The sequence below is a fragment of the Dermacentor variabilis genome, chromosome 2 (genome assembly GCF_050947875.1).
Source record: "Dermacentor variabilis isolate Ectoservices chromosome 2, ASM5094787v1, whole genome shotgun sequence".
In the NCBI taxonomy this organism is placed as follows: domain Eukaryota; kingdom Metazoa; phylum Arthropoda; class Arachnida; order Ixodida; family Ixodidae; genus Dermacentor; species Dermacentor variabilis.
The window spans coordinates 143,626,722-143,652,295 of NC_134569.1; the positions used below are offsets into that span (position 1 = coordinate 143,626,722).

The 25,574-nt window shown below is 48.8% G+C and overlaps 1 protein-coding gene and 1 pseudogene across 1 annotated transcript in view; both read right to left on the reverse strand.

Annotated features, from left to right (window-relative positions):
- The window catches only part of Ptr (patched domain-containing protein), a 121,811-nt gene that overhangs the window by 91,652 nt on the left and 4,585 nt on the right, over window positions 1-25,574 (reverse strand). The gene's annotated exons all lie outside the window — the stretch shown is intronic.
- Window positions 22,617-22,796, reverse strand: LOC142573503 (U2 spliceosomal RNA; annotated as a pseudogene).

The window sequence follows — 25,574 nt, forward strand, 5'->3', positions numbered from 1 at the left end:
ATTACTTGTACTTAATAATTCGATTAAAGAAAGCATAAATTAATGGCAATGAAACTGGATGAAAAAAAAATAACTTGCCGCAGGTGGGGAACGATTCGCATTACGAGTGCAATGCCCTAACCAATTGAGCTTCCGCGGTGCCACTTTCCCATCCACTTTCTCGGGTATTTTTGTTTCACTACTAGAGCTAACCTTGGGAGTGTTAGGCAGCGCCACCACTCACGAACCTTGGCGGCGGATGTGGAGCATCCTTTCTGGCGCAGGCGTCACGGGTACGTGATCTTTTTGGGCGAAGGCAACTGGTCAATAAACCCACATATGCTACCGGAAGGCATCTATGGGAAAGTGGCGCCGCGGTAGCTCAATGGGTTAGAGCCTCGCACGCGTAATGCGAAGACGTGGTATCGTTCCCCAACTGCGGCAAGTTGTTTTTTTCATCCACTTTCATCGCCATTAATTTATCATTTCTTTGATTCAATTATTAAGTACAAGTAACTTCCCCTGTATCGTCCTAGGCGTCCTTGTCTTCTTGTGATACGATTCATAAGAATCGGGTCTGTCGGTTAACCTTCTTTATTGTCGTTCAAAGGGCAGTGGACGCACTTTTGTGTTTTTTGACAGCGACGTGCCGGTGTGAACGTGTCTGTTGCTACGTGGCGCCAGTCGCGCGCGTGAGCGCATTCACCCAACGCCGCCTGTCGATTCACCAGGCTTTTGCTTCCCCTCTCTGTAACTCTCTCTCTCCCTCTCTCCCTCCCTCCCTCCCTCCCTCTCTCTCTCTCTCTCTCTCTCTCTCGCTCTTACCTCTGTATTTCCCTGTTCCGGTCCCACAGCGTAGGGTAGCCAACACGACACCCCCCCTTTTTTTCCCCCTCCTGTGCCTCCCCTACTCTTTGTTTGTTTGTTACTTGTAGTTGTGTGGTTCACGCGCGCCTCCTCTTTCAAGATTATGCGAAGGGAAGCAACACCGTCCGTAGAAGTACTTGTTGTGCCCTCTCTGTTTCATTCTTCTCGCCCCCCCCCTTTTGTTTTTCTTTTTTTTTTGTGTGTGTGCAGCCAGTCCACTGACTGAGGCCATCACTACTGTGCATGTTATGCGGCAAAGCAAACGTAATACTTAGTCTCAGGGCAACTGTCATTACGAGAACAGCGTCCGTCGTCCTTCTACGAAATTCGCTGCACCTTTGCGCTTCGGTTCATTGGTCATATCAGCTAACAAATATCACCGCAAAAGGGAAGTATATATATAAAAGCAGGACGATGTGGTGGGGGGGGGGGGGGGGGGGTGCAGAACAAGATTTATTCGCGGAAACTGGTTCACTAACGCCAAACACTTGTGGCTGCATGGCGCCAGCCTGCAGCAGAATGTTGCTGGAGAACCAGTGGCATAGCTTGGCCGCTCGCCATTGACGTCACAGTGCGAGGGTTTAAACGAGAAGGGGCACTTAGACCCCGAACAAGGTCATGGCGCGTTCCGATGACGTCAATGCAGGAGGACTTCTGCTTCTTGTCCGCGAACGAAAACAAGAAATCGCCGTCTTTAAAGTAAGAAAGATAAAAAAGAAGGAAACACCCTATTCCACACTACAGTCGCAGCGTATTGCCTACATACACTCGCTGATCCCAATTTTCTTGTTCCTTCATTTAATTTACACATATAAGCTAGGCGAGCGCTTGTGCATGCTCACGAGTTCCGGTTCTTTTCTCTTCATTGTTCTGTATCGCTCGTTTTCCTTTCTTTTTCTTTCATTTCTTGGATTTAACCATACGTTATGCAACCACAACTGAACGCCTTGAAGGCAGTGCTTCGCGCGAGTGCGTAGGCTGCGACACGTGCTTAACGTTACTGACGAAAGTTTGAGACTACGCGAAGCCGACTGCCAGGAGACGAAAATGATAGCGTTTGCTCGGCAACAGTCGCACATGTTGTGAGCGAAGCGCACGTTAGGAAAACAGATTCTGAGGCGTACTGGCTGCCGAAGTTGAAAAGAAAAGAAATAGGTGCCAGACGACTGCGAGAGAAAAAAAAAAAGAACACCTGGATAACACCACGGCACAAAATCAGTGTTTGCTGCATCGAAATGCGCCCCCACTGTGCCTATATTAGGCTGATTGCAAAAGCGCGCTGAGGCGCTCGTCTCGTTCTCCTACATCTATGCGCGCCTTTCACAGGCGTTTGATGCTTGCTATGCGAGCGCATGAGCTGAGGTCTGCAGCTACGAACGACCGCAGGGTTTGCCTGCGTGCGTTCGGCGTCGTTAAAGACAGAGCGGACTGTGCAGCAGGCCCGTGGGTGCCCTCGCACGGTCTCGGCATCGAGATTGGTATAGCGGTCGGGTCTTATGGCAAGCACGCTGTTCAGGTCCGGCTGGCGCCGCACTTCGCCATCTTGGGTCGACGCCTATACTCGACCATGTGGAAGAACTGGAGGAAACGTGGATGTTCACTCCGTAGAACGATGAGACCGAAAAAAAAAATTACCGTACGCTTCAATACCAGTTTCAGGTTCACAAACTTCTCGAAAGGGCTATATCGCCTCGACCGCAAGTTCTCACTGACAAAACCAGAGCTGGATGGTGTTGGACTGCTAAGCACGAGGTCGCGGGCGAAATGCGGGGCGAAATGCGAAAACACCAGTGTACTTTGATTTAGGTGCACGTTAAAGAACCCCAGGTGGTCGAAATTTCCGGAGTCTCCCGCTACGATGTGCCTCAATAGTCAGATCACGGTTTTGGCACGCAAAACCCCATAATTTAATTTCAAAGCCAGAGCTGGAGCTGCGATGGGACATGATGCTCCAAAATGACAACAAGCATATTACCATTCGGTCAGCGCGCTCATACGAGGATGCAACCGTTGTGGTTGACACAAGGCATGCGGAACGCGCGGACGCTTGTTCACGGTCGAGCGCTTTCGTGGATACACTCCCCGCTTGTACGGTTGCGTAATACTCAGCGTGACGTCTCACTCGAACTGTACGGGCATTCTGCGAGTAGCGCTCGAGAGTGTTTGCGACGTGAAATAAACGGCGACCGCGGAGGTACGCGCCACTCTTTTCATCGCATACCGATTCCGCTGGCTCGGCCAATGTCGGTGCGCGCGCTGAAAGCGACACCTGAAAGGTGGTCGATTGAGATTGCGATCTCCGGTATCGTTGCACGAGAGTGCCATACCTGCGAAACAAGGACGCCTGGCTTGCGATGAAAATATTTTGCGAGTGTCCGTCGTCGGGGCAACAACAAATCGTTGCCCTTAAAAACACGTGTATTCCTTATCGAAACGTTGGCCACGTGTAGGCTGAGGACTCTCGTGTCTGTAACTTCCCGCCTCCAACTTCTTGTGAACATCTGTCTTGCTGGGCTTCATAGCAGGCATTCGAATATTGCACCATGCCAACGCCCCCCGCCCTCACCACCCCCCCCTCTTGGAATAAATACCGAATCTCATGGGCGCCGCAGGCTAACGTCACCTGAGTGTACTTCGGTCGCTAAGAGACCTCGCCCACGGCCTCTAGTTATATTCTTGCTCTCCCTCTTCCAAAATGAGCCGTCTTCTTTAGAATTAGCTAGCGAGCCATCAAGACAATAAGAAAAGTTCGCTCGTGCTGTTATAAAAGGTGTAATCAGCAAGTCGACACGCAGTACTATATATTCATTTATGTATATTACGCGATTGCTTGCTACCGTCCCTAAGAAACGTGCTATGTGTGCTTCATCAACCACTTCTATGCTCCGCTAAACTATTTTTTCTGAAAACAAGTGAACTGCGGTATGAGAAGAACAACACCATACTAATTAATTAATTCATTCAACAGTTAATTATTTAATACTGTGCCGATATTCCGGCATAAGGCTACATTAGCTCATATGAGGCTACGTTAGCTCAGATTAGCCACCCCCTTCCTGCCCTCCCTCGTCAATACGAACGCGAGCGTCGTTAATAGGTACGGCTCATTCAAGACAGGTACGGCTGTGTAGATCAGAAAAAAAAAAGCATTTTTATCTCCCTCCCTGCTTCTCTTGTAAGCGTAACTGAGCGGGTTTGTGCGTCTCTCTGCACCATCTTCGTGAGTTCGCGCACAGCACGATAGCCGTCGCGAAGAGTCAACCATTTTCGAGACTACAGCAGTTTACAGTGCGCTTAAGCTGACCACTAAGACATGGCTTCTTCTTTCGTTTCATTTCTTTAAGAGGGAAGCACCGCTCCAGAGAAGCATACGGTCTTGAAGCAAGTTAGTGGTGACATATACCACGTGACAGCTACGGGAAGCAACAGCCGGGCCTCGCGATAAACCATTGTATGCTTGCTGCACAGAAATAGCGCCAGAAATAGCGCTCGCGATCATCACGGCTCCGTCCTTCGCTCTCTCTCTCTCTCTCTCTCTTTTTGTTGCTTATGCGATTCGTGCGCCCGAAATTGGCCTCGTTTCCCTTTCTTGCACACCGTGGTGCAACGTCAGCGGCCCATTGCGCAACAGGTAAAGTCCGCTTCACTTCGTTTGCTGCTTCTGTTGCCGTTGTCGTTGATGATGCCGTTGCTGCTGCTGTTATTCTCTTCTCCTCGCGATGCTTGGCTGACGACGTACACTTCGTCAGCGTTCCTCAGTCTCGTTGTGACAAAGCGCGCCTCGCGCTACGGACAAGCTTCAACTTTCCCGCAGTACAGTGTACTGCGACGTGAGCTCGTATGAGGCAGCGATCTATTTCTCTCTGACCGCGGGGATGGCGTGGCGCTCGGACCACTGACAATGAATGAAATTGGCACGGAGAGAGAGAAACCTTTTCATTAAAAAGAAGGCGTCTAGCCAGGGTATATTCGCCTACGTGCTACTCGGCCGGAAATGAGACGGAGCGCAAAACACGCCCCTATATATATGGAACACGGCGCGCTTCCTCCCGGCTTTCCTCCCTTGCGTGCGACTGATTGAGCCGCGATCGTCGGCTCACTCTCGCAATCTTTCACGCGCACGTACAGCATACGGCGAGCGGCGACGATTTTATCGCCCTTGGACTTCGCACGGAACCTCACGGCGACGGCGATGCCGATGGCACAAATGCGTCTGGAGTGTCCACATAGTTACCATCGCAATAAAATAATTTATGTTCGCACAATATCTTCCCGCTTATATATATATATATATATATATATATATATATATATATATATATATATATATATATATATATATATATATACGTCACGTTGCGCTGCTAAGCCCGAGAGCGAGGGATCGAATCCCAGACGCGGCGGTAGCATTTCGATGGGGACGAAATTCTAAAAAAACGCCCGTGAACCATGCATTGGGTGCACGCGAAAGAACCCTAGGTGGCCGAAATTAATCCGGAGTCCCCCACTACGGCGTGGCTCATCTTCATATCGTGGTTTTGGCACGTTAAAACTTCCTAATAGACGTTTCCCTTTCTTTCCTTTTTTTTTTCTCTTGTACGAGTCTGTTTTCTTCCGAATCCTTCACGAACGAGTGGTTTTCTCTTCTCGATCGGCACGTAAACATGTCGTTTCAAATTTCTGTCATCCTCAGCCTCGTGCGCGGTGTTCCCAAAGCCGCGAAGTTCCAGCGACGTGTTCCCAAAACCCTGCAGTTGTGGCAGAGGGCAAGATGTGCCCGTCGCACGTGAAACGCTCGTTTTGCATGCGGGCACCCGGACTCGGCGAGGCTCTCTGTCCTGGACAGAATAACCGCGACGACCGCTGCACACAAAGCTGGTCAACAGTCATTCGGAGCGGCTCAGGCGTGTCCTCAATGACTCGCGTGGCTTTCACGCACGCTGACCCTTTTCTGCGCGTCTCTGTGCGCCGCGTGCAATACGCGACGGCTCGATAAGCGCACCTCCATGGCTTGTACTATACAATGGATAACTTCCTGGCCGTGGCCAGGCGTGATAACATTTTTCAGTAAATGTCTGTACCGAGAATAGTAACGTTGTATCTTAGATTGGGACTGCATCGCCTCGCTCTCCGTAAACACCTTCATTAGGGAAGCGTGGCGCCATTGAATCGCTAATTGAACGCAGCGCTTCTAGCACTCCGGGTGACAGTATGCGGGAAAGTGCCACGATACAGTGCAGCATGCATGCTATGGGACGCCACTAGAAAGCTGAGCATTCCCGACTGAATTTTATCCACTTATATAGAGTTTTATATCTGCTGCTTATCTCCAGCCGTGTACGTTGAGACGTCCGACTCCGGTGTGGTGCAAAATTTCCCCCATTTCCCCCTGTAGATCATTGCACAAATTACGACACGTGCAAAGCTCCCTTATGATATACTCCCTGTGCGATGGTGGCCATAGAACTACTGCTTGCACAGAGCCCAGTGTGGCTTGTGCCGTCACAGAGGACCAGTGTGGTCAGCACAAGCCACAGATAAGCCTGTTCCACAGGGATGCAGTTGACAGGGATGCAGCTGAGTGTGATGGTGGCCATAGAACTACTGCTTGCACAGAGGCCAGCGTGGCTTGTGTCGTCACAGAGGACCAGTGTGGTCAGCACAAGCCACAGATAAGCCTGTTCCACAGGGATGCAGTTGACAGGGATGCAGCTGAGTGTGATGGTGGCCATAGAACTACTGCTTGCACAGAGGCCAGCGTGGCTTGTGTCGTCACAGAGGACCAGTGTGGTCAGCACAAGCCACAGATAAGCCTGTTCCACAGGGATGCAGTTGACAGGGATGCAGCTGAGTGTGATGGTGGCCATAGAACTACTGCTTGCACAGAGGCCAGTGTGGCTTGTGTCGTCACAGAGGACCAGTGTGGTCAGCACAAGCCACAGATAAGCCTGTTCCACAGGGATGCAGTTGACAGGGATGCAGCTGAGTGTGATGGTGGCCATAGAACTACTGCTTGCACAGAGGCCAGCGTGGCTTGTGTCGTCACAGAGGACCAGCGCGGTCAGCATAAGCCACAGATAAGCCTGTTCCACAGGGATGCAGTTGACAGGGATGCAGCTGAGTGTGATGGTGGCCATAGAACTACTGCTTGCACAGAGGCCAGCGTGGCTTGTGTCGTCACAGAGGACCAGTGCGGCCAGCACAAGCCGCACATGAGCCTGTGCCACAGGGATGCAGCCGCAAAACACGGAACAAGTACACTGTAGGAGTTTCACGTCATGCATATATCACAGATGGTGCAGCCGCATAGGCGTATCGCAGGATACGGAGGAAAACGAGCTCGCCGGGGCAGTTTCGCGGCAGCTCAGTTGGCATGGAAGGACAAGGACAATGCAGACCATGCCACCACCTTTTTTTTTTTGATGCTGGTGGGTCGGCCCCCTTCACTAAACTGCGGAAAGTCAAACGGCCTTTGCTTGCTTGTACTTCCATGCCCTGGTGCCTCGACAAGCCTGGTGCTGTCGTGCTTATTGCTGTAGCCGATAAGCTTGCACCGCACATTATTGTAACCATCTCAGACTTGGAATTTAGTTTGCATTTCATTAAATCATAAAAAAAATCTTTTTTTTGCGCATGCATAAGCTTCCGCCCACCAAATGTTCCTTCATATTTCAGTGAAAAATTACATGACGTGCCTAATAACCTGGTTCTTCAGTACCCGCGCTCATTGTTATTTCGCTTGGGTGACTTCAGTGTGTCCCAACTTAACTGGACTAGACCTGTAACGGTTGTACCTGAAACATTACCTGGTTTTTAATCTTTTGCTCCCTTGTGCTTGGACTTCAACTTCACTCAGATCGTCTCCCAACCTACTAGAATCGGTCCTACATCGGCTAACATTCTTAATTTCATCTTAACAACAGTACCTGGTCTTGTAAACTCGATTTCATACATACCTGTTGTAAGCGACCACAGCCTTATTCATTTCATTATAACAACGTGCTACACGTACGCGTCAGCCATCGAGGTTCTCCACAAAGACGTTCAGAGATCACAAAAAGGGAGATTAGGAGATTATGTTTCAGTTAATAAGAAGCTTGAATTATTTCCGGATGGCTGCATTGCTACATTTTTGGATTGTAGTGAAAGAAAACTGGATTTCATTTAAGAATAAAGTTATCTTCTAGTTATCTCCTAGTTAGCTTCCGTTGCATCACATTGCAGAAGCTCTAGACCGAGGCTCTCGTCTTCATGGTATGTTTCTGGACTTTTCTAAGGCTTTCGACGAAGTACCTAATTGACTACAACTACTAAAAATCAGCACTTTGAATACTGACCCAAACATCCTCAAATGCTTACTTATCTAACGGCACCCATTATGTTATCGCTAATAATTACGCTTACTCTCTTTGCTCTAATCAATCTGGCGTCTCTCAAGGTTCCGTATTATGTCCCCTACTATATACTGATCTATATAACTGATCTTCCAGATTACATTAACTCTAGCATAAAGCTATTTGCAGATGACTGCGTTATCTATCGCGACATAAATAACCCTTAATGATACACTTGTCCTTCAATCTGATCTAAGCAATGTTTCTGGATAGTGCAGTAAATGGTTAACGACCCTCACCGTCAGCAAACGCGAGTACATGACATTTTCTCGAAGCACTAATACAGCAATATCTTCGGAATACGGAATTAATGACATCGGACTGAAGCGCGTGGCTGCATACAGACATCTCGGTCTTTACGTATCGTGATTGCTTGTCACGGCACACTCACATTGACTGCATCATAACTAATGCCAATGGCGCTCTCGGTGAAATTCCGACGGTATATTTTCCGAGCTCCACAGCGTTTAAGAAATAACACCTTATCAAACGTTCGTTCGTCCGAACTTTGAATACCTACGCGTGTGCATGCAGTTTGGCGTCCGGCTCACCGCATTATCATTCAATCCATGGAATCCCTTCAGAATCGGTCAGCCCGTTTTATTTTTTATATTGTGTCGCACTTTTCACGTACCGCCAGTGTCCAGCAGCTGAACATGTCACCTAACCTACAAACTCGGTGCATATATTTCACGAAGGGCTCCATCAGCGCTCATTAAATCAGCAACTCGCTTCTCACTCAGCCAGTGCACGCATCGTCCTGCGTCGAACATAGCAGTAAAGTAGCTAGCCGCTCTTCGTTGTCCTACTGACAATGTTCCTCCATTCTTTTATGCCAATAACCCGTTTTGAGTGGAGTGACCTTTCCTCTTCTATTGCCACCATAGCCGATGCATCGTCATTCAAGAACGCTGTAAGCGATTATCCTTTCGTAGTACTCAAATTTCTGTTCTTTTAGTTTTTCTTTTTATTTGCTGCTGTTTATGCTTGTTTATCTTATTCGTTTCGTTTTTTCTTTCATTTATAACTGATTGTTTTTAAGCCGTGTACCCGCCCCCTCTGTAACGCCTATTGGGCCCTTAGAGTATGAGAATAAATAAATAAATAAATAAATAAATAAATAAATAAATAAATAAATTGCTCATACAGAGCGCATCGCCTTGTAAAACATGTTCAGAAAAACCCGCGTTCCGCGGGCTTGGTAAATATAGTGACATCGGGTCAGCTGACTCGCGCTTTGCTCTGAACTCCTCCCCGTGGGCAGTGCCGAACGGCTTAGTCGCGTTCGTCGTAGACTGTCGAACGCCGTCCGAGACGGCGAAGAGTTCCACTCCATTTTTCCTTCGGTCACTCTTTGGCACTCGAGTTCATGCGTCCGACGAGGAGTCAGTGCCACATACGTATACGTTCATGCTGCTGCTGCTGCGAATCTCTTTCTTTCTCTCGCTTGCTCTCTCTCTCTCTATCAGCGGTTTGTCCCAGAGGTGGGTTATTTCGCCGAGATCGTCCCCCAAGTGTCAGCGTCGCGGCACGGATACACGCGAAAGAGTGCGGGCGCGCTACTATACATCGCGGTCGCAACGCGACCGCCGCCGCTAAGGCCTCGGGGTCGAGCGAGGCTTCCTGGCGCAGTGGCGCGAGGGAGGGGGGAAACCAGTTTCACGCGCCGTCGCTGCCGACGGGCGAAAGTGGCCCGCGTCGGTGAGCGGAGCAGCCAGCTGGCGGGCGCACGCCGAGACGTTGACGTCGTCGACGACGCTGTGGCGCGGGAGGACGCGTGCCGGCGACGACGCGACGGGAGCAGTGCGTCCGTCGCCATCAGAGAGCGGAAAAAAAAAATTCTGCAGCCTCGCGGGCACTGGTCTGACTCGCGGTCTGTCTCAGCGCTGTCCTGTGTGTTCCTGCCTTCTGTCATCGTCTTTTTGCGCTGCCCCTTCAAGATGTTCAACCAGTACCAACTCGCCCAAATGTCGATCCTTCTATACTGTCTCACACTACAGAGGCAGTTGAAGCGAATCGCGTATTGGAACGTAAACGAAGCTTGTTTTTCTTTTGTTAGACCCGCCGCGGTGGCTCAGCGGCTGTGGTGCCGCGCTGCTAAGCACGTGGTCGCGGGATTGAATTCCGGCCGCGTTTAGATGGGCGCGAAATGAAAAAAAAAAAGAGGGAGAAAGAAAGAAGAAAACAAACAAACAAGAAACGCCGGTGTCCCGTTCATTGGAGGCACGTTGAGGATTCCCATGGGGGCCAAAATTAACCTGGAGTCCCCCACTACGGCGTGCCTCATAATCAAGTTGAGGATTTGACGTGCAACTGAAACCCCAGAATTCAACTCAATACTTTCCTCAGTGACATTTTCTGCGGCGAGTGAACGTGACATGCGTCTGTCATCAGTACAAACTGAGACGCTTTGCCCCCTTGCGATTAGGAGAAAGCTGGGTCGTATTGCAGACGAGACGTAAACGTGAAAAGAAAACTTCATGAAATAAGTTTTCATAGCTATGACTGTCAAGGGGGAGAGAGAGAATTCTTTGTGTTAGAGTGCGACATCTTCGTCGTAGGGTGGAGCCCTCAGATCGGGGCCCCATTGGCTCGCGCCACTCCGCGTGCCCGTTGGCGCAGCCGTCGATGCCCCAGCCTGCAGCTCTCGTGTCAAATATTTCAGTGCGCAGAAGGCGGACCGGGTGGAATTCGCATGCCCGGTCCTATAGCGCATGTCGAGGCGGATGATGCCTGTCAATTTGCGATGGCTATCAAACGAACACCCCCCCCCACCCCCCCCCCCCCGCCCTCCTGCCTGCTTCAAGGATCCAGGGCTCCTCTTATATCTTTAACAAGCGTCTCTCAGCCATTACGAATGGTTACCATTAAAAGAAGAAACGTTTTTGAGTTTCAGAAAATTACTTAGAAGTCCCCCCCCCCCCCCGTTTTGCGCTTCAACACTTGGATATACCAGGGTGATTGTTTTTAACTTTTACGAAATTTTTAAAGATCGCCTGCGGCAGATAACGTAATTCTTGGCGTTGAACTAGGTTATTTGAAAAGGTGCACATTACTAGCACGATAAATCGAAGCACATAGTCAACTAATTAACAAAATATGAATAAATAATTTCTTAAATAAGTACTTTACGGCACACATTGCAAGTGACGCATTGTAGCCGGCGAGTTTGCAGTATGCATCCGCTTTAATTTCCGCGATGACACCAGTTCCGAGATATTATTGCCGAAACTAGGAAAAAATACACGGACGTCCCAGTAACTTTTGTGCTGCAATGCCTAAAAGAGCGTTTTGCTAAAAAAGTCAGCGGACCAACAGCGCATTCTTACGGCGCGTTTGATGGCGCATATCTCCAAACTGGTGCCATCTGAAAATTAATTTTAAGTGGATGCGGCTGACAAACTAACCGGCAGCAATTTGTAAATTGCATTTTGTGTCAAAATCTAAATAAGTAAGAAGTCAATTATGATTACTTTTTGTTAATTATTTCAATATGTGCGTCCATTTTTCGCGCAATGAAGTAATGTCCGCCTCTCTTAACTATCCAGCTCAAGGACTGGAATTTACGTTACCTGCGACGGGCGATATCCATAAATTCCGTAAAATAAAAAAAAAAGGAATGGTCACCCCATGCAATAGCGGTGATGCGCCACTGGAAACCTGCATACCTCTCACCACTGGAACCAGCAGAAGCTGCATGCGTCCGCAAGCAGAGCGTCCTACGCATATAGTTCCGACAAGGGATTCGCGTCATTTCAATTCTCGCACAGTCTCTTTGGGGCTGCCATGGCGAAGGAAGTAGTTCGCGGAAGCGAACAAGCGCAAGTCGAACGTGCATACAAAATGGCGCCTTTGTACGTCACGCAGAGCCGCCAACGGATGTGTGCGCACAACCGAAGGTCCACACACACACCCACGCTGGCCGCTCTGCGGCGTGGCTTCTTAAAAACACTCGCATAGTGCGGTGTGGGTTCCGCACTCGACACTCCCGCGTATAATTAACGCGCACGGGAATTCCGTACTTCGAGGGTATTTGCCGCGGCAAACACCGACAGCCTCATCACGCGCTCGCGCGCTCGAGATCTCGCCGACGCATTGCAACACAGCGAGCTTATTCAGCGATTCCCTCGCAGCAACGACGCGTTTCGCCGTCGGGCAAGCGAGCAAACGTTAAAGGACACGCCCATCTGCTCTCCCACTACAGAGTTCGCCCGTCACCGTTTCGAAAAACAAACAACACGCATACTCACGTCGCACCACGAGACGCGGGAGGAAAGCTGCGGCGGAAATAGCTGTGCGGCGCGGACGCAATAATTCGTATTGTTCTTGCCGAGGGCGCCACAGGCACAAATCATTATATATATATATATATATATATATATATATATATATATATATATATATATATATATATATATATATATATATCAGTTACACCCCTACCCCCCCCCCCCCTGTGCGCAGGGAAACACAGTTACACTTCACTTCTCTAAAAATCGAAGATTATTGTGAGTTTAACTCTCTGCTGACACGAGCTATGTAGATGATAAAAAAAAAAGAAAGGCAAGGTTTGTTTTCTTGGATTGCATGCGTTTTCTTGGATTGAGTAGACGTACTTATTTCACATAAGCCTCACTTGATCAAAAAATTGTGTCTCTCAGCTTCTAGACATTTTCGTTAGCCATCTCCCTGGAAAAACTTATGCGCGAACATATAGGCGCTAATCGTGAAGAAATTATCCAACCACCGCGACGTCAAATCAGATTGCTCCTTCGTCTCAAGCCGCGGTGGCAGAAACGCCTTGGGACATCGAGATCGTCGATGGCAACCCACACGCCCAGCCTTGTGACAAGCGTGCATGCTGGCAGGTACCTTCCTCCTCGGTGCTGCTTGCTTCGAGACGAGCGCCGGGTGGGGTGTGTAATAACAGCGATGCCGTGACTGGGTGACGCGGGCGGTTTCGACAGCGTGACATCGACCTCGTCTGTTTTTCTCCCACCACACGTTGTAAATAAGGCATCCGATCAAAAATGCGCACGCGATGTTCTGAAGCAGAAGATAAGCCTGTGCATGAATCGTAAAATGGCCGACCTTTCTCTGTTTCTTCCTTCTTTCTTTTTTTTCAGCATCCACTAGAGAATGTTCATATCCAATTAAATTCCGGGCCTTGTACGTGCCGAAACCACGATATGATTATGAAGCACGCCGTATGGTGGAGGACTCCGGATTGCACTTTGACCAGCTGGGGCTCTCCAACGTGCATTTATAACTGTAGTTACAGGAACGCTTTTGCATTCCTCCCCTGCTTGTCAGCTATACGCGTATACCACCGGGCCAGGACAGGCAGCTTCGGCGAGGAACGCGCAGTTAAACCGTTTAATGCGCTGCTGTTTTGTTATTTTTCTCTCTCTCCTTCCTTCCGCGTGTCCTCGTTCTCTCCCGCTCCTCAAGCTTGCGGGAATCTCGTGTGCGTGCATCTATACGAGTACCCGAAACGCATGAAGCCTCTATATAGCAATTAACCAGCCCTCACTGCCGCGTAGCGGTAATGGTCTACCGCACTGTTTACATCTCGGGACGGCAATCGCTTCGTTACGCATGTCCTTCGTTTTCTGTCTCGGGCACACTCAGACCCTCTGGCGAATTACTTTGACTCCCAAGCTTTTTCTATCGAACGAACCGCCGAATGCAAGTGGCTCTCTTAAAACGCCGACTGAAGAACGTGTCAGCACGACTGAGTCAGGGGCACGCATCAGCGATCAGCACGAATAGCGAAATAACAGAAAACGAGGAAAGAAGGGAAAAGAAGGCGACAAAGAAACAAAAAATAAATAGGCGGCCGAGTTTTGGTAAGCGAAACATTCAGGTAAGGAGAATCGTCTTGGCACCGTTCCTCCGAGGGGAAACTGCGTGCCCTTCCGAGTCCCGCGAAGAACTCTCGCTCGTCACGATGCGCGCGACCACGACAGCCTCACTGGATTTTCTTTTCTTTTTTTTTTCCCTCGGTCCAGCGAGCTGAAACAGCCTTCCCGCCGCGAGGATAACAACAAGAAGCCTGGCACGCGGAGCGCTCTGCGTTTGATTTGCCACACACTCTTGGCTGCTCTCGTCGCAAAAAAAAAAAAAAAAAAAAAGAGAGAAGAGAAACAAGACGAGCAGCTTAACGGTGCTCGCGGAATACGAGGCCACGCTCTTGCGTTCAACCTTACATATATATGATATATTGAAATGAAAATAAAAGAGAGATGTAGGCGCACCCTATAATGCTAACGGGGACTCCTATCTCAGAAAAAATCTAAATGTTCAGATGCTTTTTCTGTTGCCTATTGCCCACAATAAATAAGGAAACTTCTTTTTTTTTCTTTTTTAAACCTTGCATTTTTTTTTTCGCTTTGTTGTACTACTGACCGCGTGTTGCTGCCTGAACGACGCGGGAAATCGGGAATCATGCCGAGCAGGGAGGGAACGGTAGATCACGATTTCTTTGGCCCGGGCCTCTTCCATGACTGAACACCAGTACAGATCGTCGCTGCGCAGATTTGCGAATTACGAACGCTGCCGCGTTTCCCGAAGACTGCCCGACTCCGCGACCACCCACGTCTTAGAGCGAGCGTTCATGGCGACAACGCACATAGCGCGCGCGCCCACTTATATTTCCTTACCCTGAGTTCCCATCTCTGTTTCTGCCCGTCCCAGAGCGCAGCCAAAGGGGCATTGTTGAACCCCCCTTTTCAAATCAAATCTATTTTATTCTCCAGTTTAGAGGCTCCTATGGTCATGTTGGGCTTGGCGCTACCCAGAAGACCAGACAAGGCAGTAGTGCAGCAAACACTGTACGCGCATGTACAGTCATTCGTGTTCAGCCCAGTAATTCGCGCATGTACAGTAAATGTAATATCGCGACGAATCCCAGCTGTCGCTGAAGTTCCTCACGAACGGAATAGCTGGGAACGGAAAACCTGAAACATCCATCACGGTAACTTACCAGCATTTCAAGACGTTCCAGCACAATAAATTTTTTACAACACTATTATAGCCAATAGTGCAGCTAAACAAAACAATCTAACACCAGCTGTACAATGCAGCATGGGAGTGAAGTTTAGAAGATTAACATTTGCTAAGAAAACGAAACAGGTTGTACAGTATACATATACACTTATAACGATGCAGAAAGAAAGAATGATAATCACATCAGATACATTACAAGCGAATAAAGTATGAGCGGAGTTCTTGTCCACTGAAGTTCTCGATATTTTTGTATTCGTTCAAAGTGACTTTGGCACGTGATGTATTCACGACTGATGTTTATAGAATATTCTGAAGTGTGGGATTGACTATACCTCAGGATTTCTTGCGTTCGCAATAATGAGACGACGCTCTAAGGAGGCTAAATGTTTTATGTAGTTCCTAGGAAATTCTTAGGAATATTGTGCAGTATGCAATAAATGAACAGTGTATAGTTTACCACATGGTTCGAATAACTTTATACTTAGGGAAGCGCTTGTCTGGTGCTTGAATTTCCTACATTTCCAACATAGCGAATTATATTCTTCTGCAACATAAGAACTGTATGTATGTTAGTTTTGGTTATTGTACACCTTAGTAAAGCGCAGTAATATAAGTGTGCGTTGAATAATGCGCATTATGTTAAGCTTCCCGGCATTCCCCTCTTTCTCATATTACCTTATAGACTAGCCTTCGCAAGAAAAATGGATGAATGGAAGGCAACAAAGTGGAGACGAGAGAAAAGGAAAAAGCGATGTTTGAGAACACGGGGGCGTTCTCTAATTAATTAATTAATTAATTCAACAAGCTTGTACCATTCGTTTATCATTCCTGAGATTACCAAAGCGTTTTCATGCATTTCTAAAAGCGGTATAGCTACTCTCGGCCGCTAGCTGGCACAGTAAATGGCTTTCCGAATTCTCAATTTAGTATGGACCACTTTATCTGCGACAAATTTGAACGACCATCAAACGTGCCCACTCGACAGCGACACCCCGAAAAGCCGTGAGCCCAACAACAGGTTTGGAGGATAAACACTCGAATGCATCCATGTGCCCAGTTATTGCAAGCACGGGACCCCACCAGGGGCGCAGGTGCAAGGGCTGACAATTACCGATCTGGGCAAGCGCAGCTGTCCTCTGACATGAAGAACGCTTTCTACTCGATGGAATTGCCGCAGTGTGTGTGTCAGTCAATTAATTCAATTAATTAACGATTCCACGGGCCTTCGCTCTGAACTTAAACTGCTTTGAGCACTTCAATACTAATGAGGTATATATATATATATATATATATATATATATATAAATATATATATATATATATATTGATTGTTGTGTTCATAGGAGGTTGTTGGAGAAGTATGGGAGAGGCCTTTGCCCTGCAGTGGGCGTAACCAGGCTGATGATGATGATGATTTTATATATATATATATATATATATATATATATATATATATATATATATATATATATATATATATATATATATATATATATATATATATACACACGAATGGACGACTGTACGATCTGGGAATGTTGGAATGTTCGCAAACCACAAGGCCTTGCACAAGAGGTTATCCGAAGCCGAGAACCGCAGCTCACGACGGACTCGACAGAGAGAGAGAGAGAGAGAGAGAGAGAGAGAGAGAGAGAGAAGAGCAAAACTTAATTTCAGCTCGAATCGCCGATGGTCTGCAAAGCAGAGTCCCCCTTATGTCCAGGGCCCCTCTGCCGCCTTGTGGCATCCGGGCTTCGTGCAAGGCCAAGATGTCACTGACAACACGTGAAGAAAGAAAAAAAAAAGGTAACCTTGCTTTAGCGCGCACCGCGAATCGGCCGCAAGAGACGCACGAAGCATATCGAATTCCGGAGGAGCTCGAGCGCTCATCTTGGGACACATTTTCTCAATCCGGGACGCGTTGCAATGAGCCATGCCCATTCTGTTTTGCGGAGGCCGGCAGGAAACGCGTCCGCAGTCACGTTGATCGGTTGTGCAAGCCTTTCTTTTTTTTTTCTTCGTTGACGTAACCGGCAGCCGTCGCTGAGTGTGTACACCCCGAGTGAGTGCGCCTGCTCCCTTATCTGCTGCTCCAACGGAGGTGCAGCTGTGTACTACACCGGCCGAGGAAGCTATATGAAATGGGACACACAGTCACCGCGGCAGTTGCGACGCACGATAGCTAAATGTGGGTTTGGAGGAAGCGGGCGCCGGCAGATAAGAGGAGGGAATGAAGGCTGTTCGGCGTACGCTTGCCCACGCTCTTTACTGCGCGCTGACGTCATCTTCGGACGCTGCAGGGTTCGCGACGCATTACAACTCTTTCGTATATCCTCCAAAGGGGCGTACTACATTATATTGGACATCGCCTCCAGTCGTTTCCTAGGTTACCCCGGAAGCGATTATCTGAAAGAATAATCCTTTCGGACGTGATGTCAGGTGGACAGGGAACTGCGATTATGGAAGTGTCTTAAGCGCGTTTTACCCCCGTCAGTTCTCGGGAAAAATTGGCGCTAATCTGACACTAATTGACGCCGTTCCGAAATGCTGTCTTCTCCCAGGCCCCTCCGTCTGCATTTCTGATAGAGCGAAAATAAATATTGCTAATGTTGTAGATACCAATTGACCGATTGGTATAGACTGTTGTGTCACTGCGGACAACAAGAAGCACGCAGTCGCAGTTTTTTTTTTTTATATAGAATACCACTACATCATCTTAAATTTGAGGGCGCAGCGCCGACACGGGATCGACACGGACTCAACGCACGGTGCTACACCTTCGACTGCGTTTAGGCAAATAAAAGTAGTTTTTGCAGTGACATAAGTTAGGAGAAGGTCACTTTGGGGCCCCCTAAGGAGTAAAGTTGCTTTTGGCATGTGACAGTGACAAGAACTTTATTGGAGTGTCCTGAGGAACTCGATTGGGGGGACCGAAGGCTCCCCGATCAAGTTGGTGGCTCCGCCCACGACGGGACAGGGAGGTGGTGACTCTCCGCGACGTCGCGGGCCCTCTGGACGGCCTGTAGTTGGTTTGTGAAATCCGAGCTCTTCAGCAAGGCGTCCCACTTGGACTTGTTATGAAAGTCGGAGCCCGCGTTGTACGGGCACAGCCAGAGCATGTGGTCGAAGGAGCAGCACGCGTGACCGCATTTGGAGCACGATTGCGGGAAGTTCGGGTCTATCCAACTAAGCGCTCTCGGGGTGAGGTAGGATCTCGTCTGTAAAAGTCTGAAAGTAACAGCCTGAGCCCTGCTCAGTTTCGGGCTGGGGGGAGGGAATTTTCTCCTGCGTTGTCTGTAATGTGATGTAATTTCATGAAAGGTCGTAAGATTATCTTTGGACACGATATTTTAAACAGATTATATTTAGGCACAATGCGTTTTTCACGTTCGTATAACGTAAGAGTCGGCAAATAATAAGATCCAACTTGGATAACAATTATGAACTTGAACTAAGGGGCTTTGAGTATCAAAGAGATAGAGACGCAACTTACTTCTGAAATGTCGCCGGTTAGCGACTTCACAAGATAAATAATCTTGAACTTGGAGTGTTGAATGCAAACATACCCGTCCACAAACTAAAAACAATGTCGCAAGTCAATTTAGTGCAGATAGTAACGAAAAGAAAATCGTATTCAAATGTTGTAGTAAGAGGTTTGACACGTTCAACGTGTTGCTCTCTATATATAAATGCTGGTAATTAACGTTCTTTTTCTTACATCGGGAGGCCCTAAACTAAATAGTAACTGGCGCAGCTACACTTGAGACAATTATTTCAGTTCTTTAGGTGATATAAGGCATAACCTATAAGAGGCCTGTATCCCTAATTGAAACATTCTCGCAATTACGATGACCGACCTTGTCGCCCCCATGCGCGAATTATGATGGCCTGTCTATAAATGTGTCAAATCTACACAACTACATTTAAACGCTCTCGACACTCCGCTGCAAGAAATACATGGTGGTGTGACGGTTCTTTGTGCATTGTCTGATGAATCATCATAGTTAGACGGTAATTGATTACCTACTAATGATCAGTCAGTAATAATTCGTTTTTCTTTAATTAAAAAGCTCAATCTCAGATTTAGAGCACTTCCAAAATTTCATTATTGCCCTGCATTCTTCACGAGATTCATTCAAGATTATTCCTTCTACTTCGCTGCCGGAACGCGCCACGTCGAACGTCCCATAACACGTGGTACAGTACCTTCGGCAAGGTGGTCGCACGTTGAAGTGCGGAGCACGTTAGAAGTGCAACGAAGGCCCATTGAGCCGGCAGATCTATTCAGCTCACGCGCAATGTCTTCTGCTTTTACTCGGCAGCCACTTGACAAGGAAAAAAGCAAATAGCGCACACAAATTAGCGCACGACGCCTGAAGGGGTTATATACGTAACTTAAGTATTTGTGCTATACAGGGCCCTAACATTTTTGTTGTGAGCTTCGCGCTGCGTTTCTTTCCTTTTTGGAAATATATAGAAACCTAGCTACCTCAAGAACACTCAGTCATAATTCGTAACTCGTGACGAACCTCAAGGCGGCTGCAAAAGCCGTGAGAAACCCGCCATGGTTGCTTAGTGACTATGCATGCATTCGACTGCACGAGGTCGCGGGATCGAATCCCGGCCATGGCAGCCGCATTTCAATGGGGGCGAAATGCGAAAACACCCGTGTATACTTAGATTGAGGTGCGCGTTAAACAACCCCAGGTGGTCCGAATTTCCGGAGTCCTCCACTACGGCGTGCCTCATAATCAGATCGTGGTTTTGGCACGTAAAAGCTCGAAATTTCGAGAAGCCGTGATCTCGGGTGATCAGCTTGAAATCTCCGGCGGCTGCGCAACGCGACGAGCGGCGCGACGCCGCCGATGAGGTCACGTGGTGCTCAGCGGATCGGTACACCGCGCCCTTGCGCCTGCGAGAGCAGAAGCGAGCCTCTGCGAGACTTCAGGTCAGCGTGCCGCGCGCAGTTGGCCAACGCCGTCTCGACGACGGCGCAGCGGGACTTCGCGTTTCCTAACTGCAATGTACGGTATTCGGGGGGGTGTTGCCTTCGTCGTTCACAACGCGGTATCGCCCGTCTCACTTTCACGCCGGGGTAGGCTAGAGGTCGCTAGAAACCTTTCTTTTTAAGCCCCTGGGTCAACGTTTTGTAAGGATTTTTTTTTTTACAGCGAAGCTGTTAATTAAGGGCTAGCTCCCCCAGAATCGTGTACATGTGGAGAAACGAAACTCCCCATACGTGGGCCGATCCTGAAGATGGTGCACTGCCGGGCCGATCCGCGGCGTAGGTGACGCAGGCGTTAAGCACTCCCAATACGAGGGCCGATCCCGAAGATAGTGCAATACATGGCCGAGCCGCGGCGGAGGTGCAGTTCGCCCATTAAGAGGCCCACGTTACAACGCTTCGCTGCTCATATACTTCTTCACAAAGTGGAAGGGCACTGCTCCTTTTTTTTTCTTTCGTTTTTCGATATTCACTTCTTATCAGTCGCGCCATTTGGCTTGTCCCGGCGATAGGGCTGGCGCTGCAGTGTCCGCGATCTAATAGCAGAGATGAAAAGAAGGGGAAATGGAAATGGATCTGCATAAAACGCTACATAGCTATAGCATCTCGTCGCGATCCATTTTATTTCCGATTCGTTTCGTTCTTCGTCATCGGCTCGCGCTGAGCCGCCATCGCCGGAGTGCATGGCAAACGCCAGTGAAAGCTTCGCTTAAACTGATTGTACCCACAGCGCGCGGGGTCGGCAAACTGTCACAGCGACAGCCGCTGTCGCGCTCACTTCTGAGAGTAATTTCGGTGACACGCGGGAACTCCGTCGCACGAATCTCAACGTGCATTGCCAGAATTTTGCAGAGAAATAAACAAATCCGCGGCGCCCAGCGAGGACACCAACGCGGCAGCTACAGGTATACAGGAAAACGAAGATTTTGCCCCAGCCGACGTTACACGCAGAGAGCATTGCGCCCGGTGAGCGCGGTCGCGTAGCCAGCTTCTGTGATTGGCCGACGCCACACTCCGCAGATGGCACAGCTTATGTGTAAACCACGGTATACTGAGGTGAAGAAATTTCAACGAAGTCAACGGCTCAAAAGGGAAGGCTGAAACAGAAAATAAGACATTAAAAAAAAAAAACGAAACGCGTGTCTTCTCTTCTTACCCACCGGGGAGCGCCAGCTTCACACACGAACGTGACTCGCGCTATTGTATAGAGAGCGGTGTTTAAGTGCATGCGACAAGGGGAGCGCTGCATCGAATTTCTATGCAGCGCATTCATCGCATCCGTGCAAGCGGCGGTACAGTTCGCTAGGACCCGCCGTGGTTCCTCAGTGGCTATGGTGATGGGCTGCTGAGCACGAGGTCGCGGGATCGAATCCCGGCCACGGCGGCCGCATTTCGATGGGGGCGAAATGCGAAAACACCCGTGTGCTTAGATTTAGGTGCACGTTAAAGAACCCCAGGTGGTCAAAATTTCCGGAGTCCTCCACTACGGCGTGCCTCATAATCAGAAAGTGGTTTTGGCACGTAAAACCCCAAATATTATTATTATTACAGTTCGCTAGGAAGGCGAATCGCGTTGACGCTGCAGGAGAGGCCATGTAGTTCGACACGCGACGAATCTTATCGCGTGGTGCATGTAAATACGCCGCCGTGTCGCAGTGACGCATACCATCACCCATGCAATGTGTGTATACCTCGTGATTTGGTTGGAATGCGGTGATGCATCCAACGCGACTCGTTTCAGTCTGCGGTCTGCGTCGGTTTTGCACTGATTCGCTATATTTCAACTCGCCAAAATCAACTCGTAATTCGTACGGCGCTCACAAAAACAAAACAAAAGAAAAATGGCAGAAAGGAGGAGGATTAGGGAGGACAAAGAGAGACGGAGCCAGTGTGAGCATGCAGGCTGGCTACGCTGCGCTCCGAAATTGAGTAAAATGTGATGTAACGGTGATAGACGGAATAAAAAATAAAAAGAGAAAAAAGAATGCACACAATAACGCGATGCGATGCGCTACAACATTCAAAGTCAGTGTCACGATTCAAAAGTCGTTATAAGAATCCGAGCAGCACATGTAAGGCCTCGAGTGCTCGAAATGCCCAAGGCGTGCATTGACTCGCAAACATTATTTTTAGTAAAGAACACTCATATTATACGCAACAACATTAGCGCAAGAAAAAGCAGATGTGATTACAAGAACTTAGTATACTTACATCACCGAACGACATGCATATCACAGCTATATCACTTTCTGCATACGCAAGCGCGTCCTTCAGATATGTACTAAAGTGTTGGAATCATATCTGCCTTATACAGCTAAGCTGTATATGGCTAGTTTCCGGCGGATCAATGTCCGAAGACCAAAAAAACACGGACTCATCCCGAAGATAGTACAATACCGGGCCGACCCACGGCGCAGGTGAAGCAGGCTTCAAGCACTCCGCCAACTTGCAAAAACACGTTTGATATCTTGGGTCTAAATACAACCCGTATCAGATACTAAGCTGATAAGAAGAGATACTACACTTTGATCCGCGTCGGCCATGTTTACGTTTCCACCATCCTCTCTTTGTCGGCGTTCCAAGCGCGTGCGTGTCTCCTTTTCCTCCCCTCTCCCTTGGTGGCCGCCCCACGTCACGCGTCTAGTTTCCTCCGGCTCCTCGGGGTGGTGGTCCCGTCGTCCAAGCGAATGTATATAAAAATCACGGTGACCGAGTCCGTACCTATGTTCAGAATTATGTAGCCAACCAGACTCTTGACTGGTTAACATCCTTGCCTCCCTTATCTCTCTCCGTCTCTTTTTGTCACCACTGTGTCGTATGCTAAACAGCTTCGCGTCGCTGGTCATCCACCATCAGACACCGGAATGGCTCATGATATCTCTTTTCTGCTGATATTGTACGCGCATGCTATAAGCACAGCATACAGTATGTACGTACTGTACGTGAAAGTTTTGTAATGAAAAAGACTAGTTGCAAATCGGCGCATGTCTTGCGCACTTCTCACTGTGCTCATTATTTGTCACCTTCGCAAGTATCACAATATGTTTGCGTACCAACATTGCTCAGTCGGCCAAGTCGATACTATCTTAAAATGTATCCCGGGATAAACCCTTTATTACGGTGCACGCTCACTCTTGTGTGTGTGTGTGTGTGCGTGCGTGTGTGCGTGTGGCATTCGTCGAAGCGGTCGCATTAGCGGGAAAGTAACACATTCGGCGCTGTCAGCCGAAAGCACGAGACGGCGAGGTGCGCCGTCGACGGAAAGTTCATGGGGGAAAGAAATATGTAAAAAAAAAATGCGCGCGGTGGCGCGAAGCTTCCGCACCGTTTCCTGCTGAAATCGAGTTTCCGGAAGCGCTTCCAGCAGCGTCCGGTTACGCAAACGCGTAGCGACCGCGCCGACCGCGCGCTGGAAAGACAACCTGTTCGAGTTTCACGTCCGCGCTTTGACACGCTTAGCCACGGAGCCTGTCTCGGCGGTGCAAACTTGCCCTCAAGACTCCGCTGTCAGATAAAAGAAGGGAATCGCTGTGTGCCGTATATTTTCGGTTCTGTCGCGGCTGCGAAGCGCTCTAGATTTTCTTTTCGCGGACAGAAAAAAAAAAAAAGAATACCATGACCTCAATTGTCACACGCGGCCCGGTTTCTATGCTTGTAAATGGAATGCCCTTGATTGTTCCGTGCGCAACTTCTCTCTATGTAAGAGTGACGGTAATCGCAACTTCTGACTTGGGAAAAAGGAAGAAAGCTTATCGGGTATACCAGTTACAGTGGACCGGACATCAGTCGCCGTCGTCACAGGGCTCCTTATCACTATCAACAGCTCGGAGCGTCTAGTCTCCGGTGCCATCCGCTTCGTTTCGGATACCACATTTCTTAAACGCCTCGCGCCGACATTGGCAACGTAGCAAACTTGCGATGCGGGCACAGAGCTGTGCCACAGCTCCCATAGCTGCAGCGACGTGTGGATTGGATTGGGTTACAGAATTTTTCTAACGCCAATGACGATTGCCTGTCACTTATTATAGTTTTGGTTTTGCGCTCGAATCTAACGTGCATGCCACATTTAGGGCATTCTTTCCCCGGAAAACAAAGTGGTCGCTTTTATCGAGCAAGTATGTATACGATCGTCCCGCTACATTATGCTGCTGTAGCGTAAGCCCAGCCTTGACAGGCAGCTCTCCCGTTTCGCCGTCAGCGCATCACACTATAGCTGTAACAACCTTCCCCATGCTGTTACCGCGAGTCATCAAGCCTGTTGATCTGAAAGCAGTTGGGAATCGAATATGACCTAAAGGTCTATTGTGTGTTAGTTACAAGACGACGGAGAGGACTGCATTTAGCAAACACATAGGAGGCTTCATTCAGATGTCTGCGTTCCAAGTTGAATACAGCCCCCGCGTTTGAACCCACCAAGATGGGCACTGCAAGGAAATTGCTGTGCCTTGCTGGAAGATGACGCCCAGGAAAAAAATGTAGGCCTGAATAATGGCCTTTTCATTTTTTTTTTTTTTTTGAGGGTTCACCGAAAGAGTAAAATAAAGTAAAGCTATCTTGAAAGAAAGCGTGCAGTTCTGCATCGTGCAAGAACTGCAGTAATGTCTCTGAAAATTTGTCCGTCAGCCGACGGTTACTGTTTAGGATCGGGTGACGCTCGTTCCTCCCAGTGGTGCACATACGAGTCTAATACTTAGGGTTCTGACTGGCCGCGGGCATCGACCTCATTCATTGGAAGGGAGCGATATCATCCTTTCAGCGAAAAGTAAACGTCTTCATCATCCCTCTCTACGGCCTGTCGAAGAACTGCTGCTGACTGACAGGAAGCGTCGTTCTTTTTTACTTCCTCCGGGAAATACGGCGCCAGAGTCGTTCCTCCTCCGCTCGACATTTTCCTCTTGTGTACAGCGCACCAAACCGGCGGAGCCACCTGAGCGCGACCTGGCCCCGAACAACCCTCGGTGGTGATGGAAATTGACGGGCTTCCCAAACTCGAAGGAGTATATATGCCGGTTCGGCAAGTACTGAAACGCCTTCGAATATTTGGAGGAAAGTTAACAGTACTGAAGGTTATTGATGTGCTATACGCAAAGCTGTGCGTATATGTGTGTGTGTGTGTGCGTTTGTGTATGCGTCTATGTGCGCATGCGAGCGTGTGTGTAGGAGGAGGGGGCGGGGCTGAGCGTCGGGTGAGTCATGCCAGCGCGCGATCCCAATTTGTCGTGTAAGTAAGTACCTGCTGCCTTCCAAAAGCGGGGGAGCTCTCTTACGCAACCGTTTAGCAAACCGCCTGTTGTCCGTCGCCAAATAACATTTGCGGTTAT